Source organism: Anomaloglossus baeobatrachus, chromosome 8 (genome assembly GCF_048569485.1).
Source record: "Anomaloglossus baeobatrachus isolate aAnoBae1 chromosome 8, aAnoBae1.hap1, whole genome shotgun sequence".
NCBI classification, from domain to species: domain Eukaryota; kingdom Metazoa; phylum Chordata; class Amphibia; order Anura; family Aromobatidae; genus Anomaloglossus; species Anomaloglossus baeobatrachus.
This window is the reverse complement of record NC_134360.1, coordinates 121,252,462-121,264,961: the sequence shown is the minus strand read 5'-3', so window position 1 is coordinate 121,264,961 and position 12,500 is coordinate 121,252,462. Positions and strand designations below refer to the sequence as shown.

Sequence of the window (12,500 nt, the reverse complement as noted above, 5' to 3'; positions counted from 1 at the left end):
TCTCGTATTCACTGCTTTCCCCGCACACTGGCGCCTATGATTGGTTCCAGTCAGACACGCCCCCACGCTGAGTGACAGCTGTCTCACTGCAACCAATCACAGCCACCGGTGGGCTGGTCTATATGTTGCAGTAAAATAAATGAAAAAAAAATGATGCGCGGTCCCCCCCCCCCCAAATTTTGATACCAGCCAATATAAAGCCACACGGCTGAACGCTGGTATTCTCAGGATAGGGAGCCCCACGTTATGGGGAGCCCTCCCAGCCTACCAATTATCTGCCAGCAGCTGCCCGGAATTGGATCCATTAGATGCGACAGTCCCCGGGACTTTACCTTGCTCATCCCGAATTGCCCTGGTGCGGTGGCAATCGGGGTAATAAGGGGTTAATCATGGCAGGCGTCTGAGACACCCCCAATGATTAACCTGTAAGTCAAAGTAAATAAACACACACAATGAAATAAATACTTTATTTGGAATAAAAGACAAAAAAAACACCCTCTTTCACCATTTTATTAAAATCCACAAACACCCCTCCAGGTGCGACGTAATCCACAGAGGTCCCGCGATGCTCTCAGCTTTGCTACATGAAGCTGATAGGAGCGGCAGTAGCACACCCGCTGCTCCTGTGAGCTCCACGCAGCAACTGAAGTGAGCGGCGCTGTCAGCGGGGTGGTCACTGAGGTAATGCCAGTGTATTTGCAATGATGGTGCGTGCGGGAGTCGAGTGCCGGTGTAGGAGTGCCGGTGTATGTGCAGTGATGATGGGTGCGGTAGTGCCGGTGTATGTGCAGTGATGGTATGTGCGGTGATGATGCGTGCGGGAGTGCTAAAGTGTAAAAATACACACAAATAAATAAAATAAATATTAAAAGACACAAAGCTGTGAACTGGAAAAACGGCGTCAAAAACCTGCATATCATGTGATAACAATATTAATGAATCAAAGTTTCTCAGACAAGTACAATAGGACAGAGGGTAGTATATGGGAATTCAGAGGCTATGTGCGTAGTAAATAATAAATTATATGTATATATATATATGGAATAAAGTGTCAAGTGCAAAAGGTTTATAGCAGCAGTGATATCACAATGGAACTATCAGCAAAATTTATATAGTTTATAATCAGAAACATTACAGCTGCTGACACATTATAAGCATATTATGCATGAATTCCACAAAATACTAAGCCAATGGCCTAAAAAAAGCAGGTGAGATATAGGAGGAGGAGGGCGGCTCAGATATTAATGGCCAGAGGAGAAAAAGGTATACTCAAGTCTGTATAGCATTAAGCAAGTGTCAGAATCGACACAGTAAAGGTCAATAGAAATATTAAGCACTGATATAAAGCACTAATGTAATTACCAATGGCCACGGAGCACGACCACCTCCTGTTATGCGACGTTTGCCCCGACGCGCGCACGTTTCGTAGCGACTTCCTCAAGGGGGTGGAGTCATTACGAGATGCCTAAGCTTAAGTGTATACACGCGACCAATAAGCGCAAAGATTGTGCGCATGCGTCTTGGATCGTACTCTTAAGAGGTCACGTGGGGAAGGTGTCAGCGAGTGTCATAGCTGAACCATCCAATCATTGGTTAGAGACAGGGAGATGGACATGAAAATACAACAGGGTAGTATAGTCACAGGCGGGACATAGAAAATAGCATAAATAATAACACCGTAGTTCATCCGGACAGATTTTACGTGCACTGTAACATAGCAAGCATAATTGAATCTTAATATATAGAAAAATTGCAGTTTATCTTTTAATAAAAACGTCAGCCTGTGACGTATTAATCACGTGGGCATATGTCCGGTAATTTATTCCTCCAGCTATGATGCGATACTATTTTTCTTGTTAGTTTGTCCCCTCCCCTTATGAGATACCCGTTCTATTTGCTTGTACACACTATCCTTATTCCATTGCCATCTACACGTAATTTTCCGTTTCCACCTACCCACTGGATGACGTGCATGGACTATTTTACATCTTATTTGACATATATGGCATGTGCCCGCCTAGTATATGACGTGTTTATCACGTGATATATGCTGACCAATCACAATAATATCATGACGTTTTTATTAAAAGATAAACTGCAATTTTTCTATATATTAAGATTCAATTATGCTTGCTATGTTACAGTGCACGTAAAATCTGTCCGGATGAACTACGGTGTTATTATTTATGCTATTTTCTATGTCCCGCCTGTGACTATACTACCCTGTTGTATTTTCATGTCCATCTCCCTGTCTCTAACCAATGATTGGATGGTTCAGCTATGACACTCGCTGACACCTTCCCCACGTGACCTCTTACGAGTACGATCCAAGACGCATGCGCACAATCTTTGCGCTTATTGGTCGCGTGTATACACTTAAGCTTAGGCATCTCGTAATGACTCCACCCCCTTGAGGAAGTCGCTACGAAACGTGCGCGCGTCGGGGCAGGCGTCGCATAACAGGAGGTGGTCGTGCTCCGTGGCCATTGGTAATTACATTAGTGCTTTATATCAGTGCTTAATATTTCTATTGACCTTTACTGTGTCGATTCTGACACTTGCTTAATGCTATACAGACTTGAGTATACCTTTTTCTCCTCTGGCCATTAATATCTGAGCCGCCCTCCTCCTCCTATATCTCACCTGCTTTTTTAGGCCATTGGCTTAGTATTTTGTGGAATTCATGCATAATATGCTTATAATGTGTCAGCAGCTGTAATGTTACTGATTATAAACTATATAAATTTTGCTGATAGTTCCATTGTGATATCACTGCTGCTATAAACCTTTTGCACTTGACACTTTATTCCATATATATATATACATATAATTTATTATTTACTACGCACATAGCCTCTGAATTCCCATATACTACCCTCTGTCCTATTGTACTTGTCTGAGAAACTTTGATTCATTAATATTGTTATCACATGATATGCAGGTTTTTGACGCCGTTTTTCCAGTTCACAGCTTTGTGTCTTTTAATATTTATTTTATTTATTTGTGTGTATTTTTACATCAATAAAGATATATGAAGTGACCATATTGTTCGGTTTTTCTTCTTTGGTTCAGTATTTAATCCGAATGGTCCCATTGATCCAATATCCCCACGTTTTGGTTATATATCATTGACCTTATATTTATAATATACTGTGAACATAAATGTGGTACGGATTCTATTCTTCTATTTTTGGGGAGTGCTAAGGTGTATGTGCGGGGATGGTGCATGCGGGAGTGCCGGTGTGTGCAGTGATGATGGGTGCGGGAGTGCCGGTATATGTGAGGTGATGATGGGTGCGGGAGTGCCGGTATATGTGAGGTGATGATGGGTGCGGGAGTGCCGGTGTATGTGCAGTGATGGTATGTGCGGTGATGATGCGTGCGGGAGTGCTAAGGTGTATGTGCGGGGATGGTGCATGCGGGAGTGCCGGTGTGTGCAGTGATGATGGGTGCGGGAGTGCCGGTATATGTGCGGTGATGATGGGTGCGGGAGTGCCAGTGTTTGTGCGGTGATGATTCATGCGGGATTGTCGGTGTATGTGCGGTGATGGGGTCTCTCTCTCAGCCTTAAAAAAAACAAACAATAAAAAACAGTTTTTTACCGGATCCGTCACATCAGTTTTTACACAATCAGAAACTGATCCTGTGAAAGCAGCCTTAGCTTAGTTTTTGCGTTTTAATAATTACATTTCTATCTTTGTTTTGTGTGCAGAATAAATTTTTGTTAATACACTCTATTTTGTTAACAGAGCAGTTATTAACCCGGGCGAAGCCGGTAGTACAGCTAACTAATATATATATATATATAATCCCACAATGTCTGTCTGCTATTTCATCCTTCTTCTCTGCGCGATTCCTAAAACTTAACATGGACAAAACAGAATTCATTGTCTTTCCTCCTCCTCACTCATCTCCTCCAACAAGCCTTTCCATCAAACTCGATGGCTGCTTACTCTCCCCAGTCTCACAAGCTCGTTGCCTTGGAGTGACCCTCGACTCTGCTCTATCCTTCAAGCCACACATCCAAGCCCTCTTCACCTCATGCCGATTACAACTCAAAAACATCTCCCGGATCCGTGCTTTCCTTAACCAAGAATCAGCAAAAACATTAGTGCATGCCCTCATCATCTCCCGCCTCGACTACTGCAACCTCCTGCTCTCTGGCCTCCCTTCCAACACTCTTGCACCCCTCCAATCTATCCTAAACTCTGCGGCCCGCTTAATCCACCTCTCCCCTCGCTACTCCCCAGCCTCGCCACTCTGCCAATCCCTTCACTGGCTTCCCATCACCCAACGACTCCAGTTCAAAACACTAACCATGACATACAAAGCCATGCACAACCTGTCTCCTCCCTACATCTGTAACCTAGTCTCCCGGTACCTACCTGCACGCAACCTCAGATCCTCACAAGATCTCATTTTCTGCTCCTCCCTTATCTCCTCTTCCCACAATCGCGTACAAGATTTCTCCCGTGCATCCCCCATACTCTGGAACGCTCTACCTCAGCACATCAGACTCTCCCCTACCGTAGAAAGCTTCAAGAGGAACCTCAAGACCCACCTCTTCCAACAAGCCTACAACCTACAATAGCCCTCAGTCCAGTAGACCACTGCGCAACCAGCTCTGTCCTCACCTATCGTACCATCACCCATTCCCTGTAGACTGTGAGCCCTCGCGGGCAGGGTCCTCTCTCCTCCTGTACCAGTCTGTTATGTACTGTTAATGATTGTTGTACGTATACCCTTTCACTTGTAAAGCGCCATGGAATAAATGGCGCTATAATAATAAATAATAATAATAATATATATATATATACACACATATATACAGTATGTGAATATATTTATTATATAATTGCCTGAATATACAGTGCCTTGCAACAGTATTCGGCCCCCTTGAATTTGTCAACCTTTACCCACATTTCAGGCTTCAAACATAAAGATAAAAAAAATTAAATTGTGAAGGTTCAATAACAAGTGGGACACAATTGTGAAGCTGAACGAAATTTTTTGCTTACATTAAACCTTTTTTAAAAATAAACTGAAAAGTGGGGCAAGCAATATTATTCGTCCCCTTTTACTTTCAGTGCAGCAAACTCAAGAAGTTCATTGAGAATCTCTCAATGATCCAATGTTGTCCTAAATGACTGATGATAAATATAAGCCACCTGTGTGTAATCAAGTCTCCGAATAAATGCTCTGTGATAGTCTGTGTTCTGTTTAAAGCACAGAGAGCATCATGAAGACCAAGGAACACAGCAGGCAGGTCCGTGATACTGTTGTGGAAAAGTTTAAAGCTGGATTTGCTTACAAAAAGATTTCCAAAACTTGAAACATCCCAAGGAGCACTGTGCAAGTGATCATATTGAAATGGAAGGAGTATCGTACCACTGCAAATCTACCAAGACCCAGCTGTCCCTCAAAACTTTCATCTCAAACAAGGAGAAGGCTGATCAGAGATGCAGACAAGAGGGCCCATGATCACTCTGGATGAACTGCACTGATCTACAGCTGAGGTAGTAGAGTCCGGCCATAGGAAAACAATCAGTCTTGCACTGCACAAATGAGGCCTTTATGGAAGAGTGGCAAGAAGAAAGCCATTTCTGAAAGATATCCATAAAAAGTGTTGTTTAAGTTTGCCACGAGCCACCTGGGAGACATTCCAAACGTGGAAGAAGGTACTCTGGTCAGATGAAACCAAAATCGAACTATTTGGGAACAATGCCAAACGATATGTTTTGGCGTAAGAGCAACACAGCTCATCACCCTGAAAACACCATCCCCACTGTCAAACATGGTGGTGGCAGCATCATGGTTTGGGCCTGTTTTTTCTTCAGCAGGGACAGGGAAGATGGTTAAAATTGATGGGAAGATGGATGGAGCCAAATACAGGACCATTCTTGAAGAAAACCTGTTGGAGTCTGCAAAAGACCTGAGACTGGAACCGAGATTTGTCTTCCAACAAGACAATGATCCCAAACATATAGCAAAATCTACAATGGAATGGGTCACAAATAAACATATCCAGGTGTTAGAATAGCCAAGTCGAAATCCAGACCTGAATCCAATCGAGAATCTGTGGAAAGAGCTGAAAACTGCTGTTCACAAACGCTCTCCATCCAACCTCACTCAGCTCCAGCTATTTCAAAAGGAAGAATGGGCAAATTTGTCTCTGTGCAAAACTGATAGACATACCCCAAGCGACTTGTATCTGTAATCACAGCCAAAGGTTGTGCTACAAAGTATTAACTTAAAGGGGATGAATAATATTTCACGCCCCACTTTTCAGTTATTTTTTAAAAATGTTTAAAATAAACAATACATTTCGTTTAACTTCATAATTGTCTCACTTGTTGATTCTTCACCATAACATTAAAATTTTTATCTTTATGTTCAAAGCCTGAAATTGTGTGTGTGTGTAGAGAGAGAGAGTGAGATATACCGTATTTTTTGGACTACAAGACACTTTTCCCCCCCAAATTTTGGGGGAAAGTGGGGGGTGCAATAAACAGCAAAGCAAAAATTGGTACTATAAAATTGTGGTCACAATTTAAAATATAACTTTTAATATCCAAGTTAAAATAACCTATATACCATACAACATAAATGGTTGTGAAACCAACCAAGAAAATTGGAGCTAATGTTAGGCTCCTCTTATTACCCAGTTAGGATACTATATACCCGGTAGGAAAACTCCCACCGTGGTAACAGTAATTGAGACAATAATATGGAACTGTCTCATGTATAATGTACACCAGTAATAATCCACAGCATTAAATAACCATAACACAGGTCTCACTGTGATAAATGAAGCAAAAATAGGTTGTCCAGTAGAAGGGGGGGGCACCAAATCAGCCTCACAAAATACCCCTTAGCTGGCAGCAATCTGACCTGATACTTTCTTAGACCTCCCGACGCCTTTCTTAATTTTGCTTAATCTTTAGGGGACTGTGGTCAAGAAATTACAGCTGCAAAAATGAACAGTATGATCAGACTAGAAAATCTGCAAAGGTATACAGAAGAAGTCGCAAAGTGTGTTCCAAATAAACCAAGTTCCTACCTTCATTTGAAAAGCAGACATCCAGCATGATGTGTCCGGGCTGGCATAAGAAAAAACAAAAAGCCAGCACCAAATGTGCACTTCAGCACTAAACATTCCAAACTGTATTTATTATAAAAATGTTGAGATTTTTGGCAAAAAATTGCAATTTCTTGAGCTGCCTCGCCACGTCACGGCAAATCTCATTTGAGGCAGTCCTACACTAAAATATTTTTATAAAATGTGCCATACGGCCTCACATATGAATAGTAGAACTGCTCTTAGCAGCACTCACCTGGTCTATTTCAATCCCGTACCCATGACTGAGTCATGGCTGTGGGCGGGACAGGTCCAAGCAAATGCTGCATGAAGTTAATAGCCTGTGGACAAAGCCTGATGACTTAATGTGAACAGTCACCAACCGCCAAAATCTAGACAGATGGAATACATCCCAAATTGGGGTGCATAGCAAGGTGGAGGTCAACCACCGACCAATTCAATGAAGAAAAAACAAAAAGCCAGCACCAAATGTGCACTTCAGCACTAAACATTCCAAACTGTATTTATTATAAAAATTTTGAGATTTTTGGCAAAAAATTGCAATTTCTTGAGCTGCCTCGCCACGTCACGGCAAATCTCATTTGAGGCAGTCCTACACTAAAATATTTTTATAAAATGTGCCATACGGCCTCACATATGAATAGTAGAACTGCTCTTAGCAGCACTCACCTGGTCTATTAAATCCCATCCCAATTTGGGATGTATTCCATCTGTTTAGATTTTGGCGGTTGGTGACTGTTCACATTAAGTCATCAGGCTTTGTCCACAGGCTATTTACTTCATGCAGCATTTGCTTGGACCTGTCCCGCCCACAGCCATGACTCAGTCATGGGTACGGGATTGAAATAGACCAGGTGAGTGCTGCTAAGAGCAGTTCTACTATTCATATGTGAGGCCGTATGGCACATTTTATAAAAATATTTTAGTGTAGGACTGCCTCAAATGAGATTTGATGTGGCGAGGCAGCTCAAGAAATTGCAATTTTTTGCCAAAAATCTCAAAATTTTTATAAGTACAGTTTGGAATGTTTAGTGCTGAAGTGCACAATTGGTGCTGGCTTTTTGTTTTTTGTTTTTTCTTCCGGGCTGGCATAAAGCACTGGGCTTTCAAAATTGCCGCCCTTAAATATCCTGTGGGCGGACCAAAACGCCGCCCCACTTGTCATAATGATAGGGCTCACTAAGAACGCCCCCATGCTGGAAAGGCGACACCCCCCCACGAGACCTGACCAACCATAAGAGGAAGGCCAGGTGGTGTACTGCCCACCGGAGCGTCCATCCACTACAAGTGGTGGACGTACATCTAAGTCCCCGCCCCTAGAAACCATAACAACCAAAGACAGAATGGTGAGTTAACACCCACCCAAAGACACCGTCACCAAGTAACGCCCCCATGCGTGCCGATCAGGTGACCCGTCCGTAGGTAATTGACGTCATTCCGGCGCCACCCGTCATGTCATCACCTGTTTGGCCACGTGACCCAAACCGCATGCATTAATCTGTCGCACATCCGGGCACGTGATACATCACCCAGGCTAAAGACGTCATTTAGACGCCACCCATACTCACGTCACGTGTCCGGTCACATGGACCGCTGTCATAATACAGATGGAACGCCCATAGCTACATTAGGAACCCGGAGCTATGGGTATAGGCTACGCCCACCTATGTATTGTGAGGGCTAAAAAAACGCCCATAGGTACATACCATATAGGATAGCGTAAATGAATTGCCAATATTAAAGGGCATTTAGAGTAGGGCATAAAGTGGGAGGATAAACTAGTTGGCAACATTTTGGCTATAAATTGAAAATCTACTATTGATATTAATCGTAGGACCTAAAGGGGGGCAGAAAAGGAGAGGAGGGTGGGCAGGTAGGCGGGGCTCAAGAATAGATTGACAGAAAATAGAACAAGTAGTTCAGCTCACCCTTCCTAAAGTCCAGGTCAGGATCGGTGTTGGTGCACGGAGCTGCCGTGGCCTCAGGCAGAACACAGACAAGGAAACTAGAGTATGATCTCCAGCACTTCAAAGAAGGTTAAAAATATTTATTGAGGTTCTATTAAAAAAGAATAGATTAGTACCAAGAGGGAAGTAAAATTGGATATACAATGCGCTAGAGTTGTCCTAAAAAGTACAAACTGATTTTAAGGACACACTAATTGGATTACGGCAGGCACCCACAAAAGTACAATCAACACGGACACGAGGAAGTATGGCAATTATAATGCCAACAGACAGGGGGAAGGAAAAACAACAAGTGGGGGGGAGAGAAGGGTGTATATATAAATAATCACAGTAAGGTAGGTGGGATATTCTTTTAGGGGCCTCCTGTAGTCATCCCTACACTGCCCTATCTATCACCTACCTACCAACGGAGTGTAATAACACCTTAAAGTACCGGGTGCCCCCGCTCCACGGTGGCTATCCCTAAAGTCCCTAAAGGGCCCTGAGCTCTACAGGAAGCACCCAAAGGTGAGGATCTCATTAAGGCCCAGCGGTGTCTGAGTCCTCAATGTGTAAATCCATTTACACTCACGTTGAAGGATCAAGCGATCCCAGTCCCCACCTCGAGCCGGATAATTAATGGGTTCAATCCCCATGAAGGTCAAACCCGAAATATCTCCATTGTGCATTACTTCCATATGTTTTGCCAGGTATATGGATATATTTATTTTGGTCTAAATATAGCGCAATAAGGACGTCTGCTGGTGATATTTGTTGTACTTTATTAATTAGTTAGGTACTCCTATTGGTACAACGCGTTTCAGCAGAAATGCTTTCATCAGGTATCATTTGATACCTGATGAAAGCATTTCTGCTGAAAAGCGTTGTATCAATAGGAGTTAAAGTACAACAAATATCACCAGCAGACGTCCTTATTGCGCTATATTTAGACCGAAAGAAATCTATCCATATACCTTCTCCCTATTGGGAATCGGTAATAGCTGCAAAGGACCTGCTGACTCATTAAAGAATCCAGCTGGCTATCTGGAGGATCGAGGACCAAAAAAACCTGAATTCCATGGTGTCGGTGGAACTCAGTAGCCGACAACGATACCCCAAGTCTAAGCCTGAACACAGGATTCAGATCGGAGGAACTCCAGACTGATAAGCTTTCACTGAAGTTGTGCGGGGGCTCACAACCAGCAAAGGTGAGCAGTTCTTATTACTTAAATGCTAAAAGGTTTCCACAGATGCTTCTCATAGTGCGCTTGTTCTGTTAGCTATTTATTTAAGTAAATATGTTTTGCCAGGGGAGTGTCCCTCTTATTGGCTATGTCTCTGAGGTGCTCCCCCACACGCCTTCTGAACTCCCTCCTCGTCTTGCCTACATACTCGAGGCCACAGCTACATCTCGCTTTATAAATTACGCCCCTCGAGCGATAACTGATGAAAGCTCTGATATCAAAAGAATGGCCCGTAACTGAGCTTGAAAAGGTTTTTCCAGTCTCAATGTGCGGGCATGCAACGCACCCTTTACATCTAAAACAACCTCTAAGCTCAGAACGTAGCCAAGTACTCTCTTTTGGGCAGATGAAGTGGCTGTGGACTACCCTATCACCGATAGAGCGGCCCCTCCTATAAGTACATTTTGGATGGCTTCCCACTACATCACCAATGTCCACGTCCATTCTCAGGATAGGCCAATGCCGTTCCAGGATCTTGCGTATCTCCGTGGACCCATTGGTGAAAGTGGAAATAAATCGAAATTTGCCCTCTGTCGTCTCATTCTTTTTAGGCGAGGGGACTAGTAAACTAGTCCTCTCTCTAGATTGCGCTGTTTGAAAAGCTTTCGAGAGGACATGATCTGGGTATCCCCTTTCTCTAAACCGGTTGCGTAGATCTTCCGCTTGACGGGAGAAGTTCAAAGGGGTAGAACAGTTCCGCCGTGCTCGCATATACTGCCCTTTGGGGATGCCTGCCCTAAGAGGTCGAGGATGGTTGCTCTCCCAACGTAGGAGTGCATTGGAGGAAGTGGGTTTGCGGAATGTATTGGTCGTGAGGGTTCCATCAATATTTTTGGTGACCAGAATGTCCAAAAAAGAGAGCTCTCTCTCATGACATTGCGCTGTGAAGCCTAAGCCGAGAGGATTGTGGTTGATATCTGAGACAAATTGTAAAAACGTCTCCTTGGTACCCCGCCATAGCACGAACACGTCGCCTATGTAACGGGTCCACAACACAATCCTGTCCAAATCATAGGGGGACTCTTCCCCAAAAATAAGGTTCTCTTCCCACCAACCCAGGAGCAAGTTGGCATAAGAAGGTGCACATGGACAACCCATGGCCGTGCCCCTGAGGTGGTGGAAGAAGAACCCGTCAAAGAGAAAAAAAATTCTCGTGAGACAAAAAGAAAGCAATCTGATTAGCCACGCATTGTGTCTAGCAAAATGACAGCCACGCCCTTTCAAAAAATATTCCACTGCTCTCAATCCATCCCCGTGCACAATTGAAGAATACAAAGCTTCTACATCAACTGAGCACAGAATAGTATCATCATCCAGCACCACATCCTCAATCTTCCTCAAAAAATCGGTGGAATCCAGGGTGAATGAATTAAGAGCACCCACAAATGGTTTGAGGATATGATCAAGATAGGTGCCAATGTTCTGACAAAGGCCTCCCACCCCAGACACAATTGGTCTGCCTTTGAGGGGTGCGAGGCCTTTGTGAACCTTGGGGAGACAATAGAAAGTGGCCAAAGTGGGATGTGGGGGAAACAAGAAATCATATTAATTTTTGTCTAAAAGTTTATCTTCTAAACCCTCTGATAGAAGTATTTTAAGTTCTGCTTTAAATTCATTGAGGGGATTATTTTGTCAATTTTTTATAATTATTGTTGTTTCCAAGAATGGTCAAACACATATTCCTATAATCTTCCACATCCTGCACCACTATATTGCCCCCTTTGTCAGAACTTTTAATGATGATCGAGCGGTCCCGTTCCAGGGTCTGTAAGGCCATCATTTCTGATCTAGTCAAATTAAACAACTTGCGTTTTTTTCGGCGAGCCAATGATTCAGAGTCCCTTGAGACTTGTTCAACAAAAACATCTATTGTAGACTGATCAAACAGATTTGGAGGCATACGGTTGCTTTTATTCTTCAAAGAAGTAAAGGGACCTTCGCCACAAAGGTTTGGGTCTGGGTCCGACAAATGATAAAGCAGGCATATGTCTCCCAAAAGAGCCTCAGGTACACCCACCCAATTCTTTACTAGTGCGCTTCTCTTCTTTCACAAAATGTTTGTGCCACTTCAGCTTCCTGGCAAATAGATGTAGATCTTTAATACCATCAAATAATTGGAAGTCTGAAGTGGGAACAAAAGAGAGGCCCTTGCTAAGCACGCACATCTCTTCAGTGGTTAAAGCGCATATATTGAAAGTGGGGGGTGCGTCT

General features: G+C 43.4%; 1 protein-coding gene across 1 annotated transcript in view; it reads left to right on the top strand.

Annotated features, from left to right (window-relative positions):
• Positions 1-10,207: 10,207 nt before the first annotated feature.
• Positions 10,208-12,500, top strand: part of SLC25A38 (solute carrier family 25 member 38) — a 154,319-nt gene continuing 152,026 nt past the window's right edge. The window contains exon 1 of the mRNA XM_075321974.1: positions 10,208-10,253. The gene's annotated coding sequence lies outside the window, so the exon portion shown is untranslated. The remainder of the gene's footprint in view (positions 10,254-12,500) is intronic.